Source organism: Bison bison, unplaced genomic scaffold (genome assembly GCF_000754665.1).
Source record: "Bison bison bison isolate TAMUID 2011002044 unplaced genomic scaffold, Bison_UMD1.0 scf7180017863938, whole genome shotgun sequence".
NCBI classification, from domain to species: domain Eukaryota; kingdom Metazoa; phylum Chordata; class Mammalia; order Artiodactyla; family Bovidae; genus Bison; species Bison bison.
Window position 1 is genome coordinate 884,284 of NW_011494510.1, and position 317 is coordinate 884,600.

The following is a 317-nucleotide window of genomic DNA, read 5'->3' on the forward strand; positions in this document are numbered from 1 at the left end:
AGCCCGCCTGCCTGCCAAATGTAACTGTGAAGTGATGTGGAAAAGTGAGTCGGGTGCCTCCCCTGACGGATCTCATTGGGCAGAGCGCAGAGGCAGGTCTACCACTTGGAAATTCATGTAAGCGGGCCCCCTCCCGCCCCTCCTTTCTCCCCCACCGGCGCTCTGGCGCGCTCGCTCCTCGGTTCTCTCCCGCTACCAAGTGGGCGCACAACTTTTCGCTCCTCGCTCTCGAGCGCGCCCAGCGCGTCTCCGCCTCCGGAGCCACTCGGTGAAGATGCGCCCTTCCGTGCGGTGCGCGCCGCCCGCGGAGGGCCAGG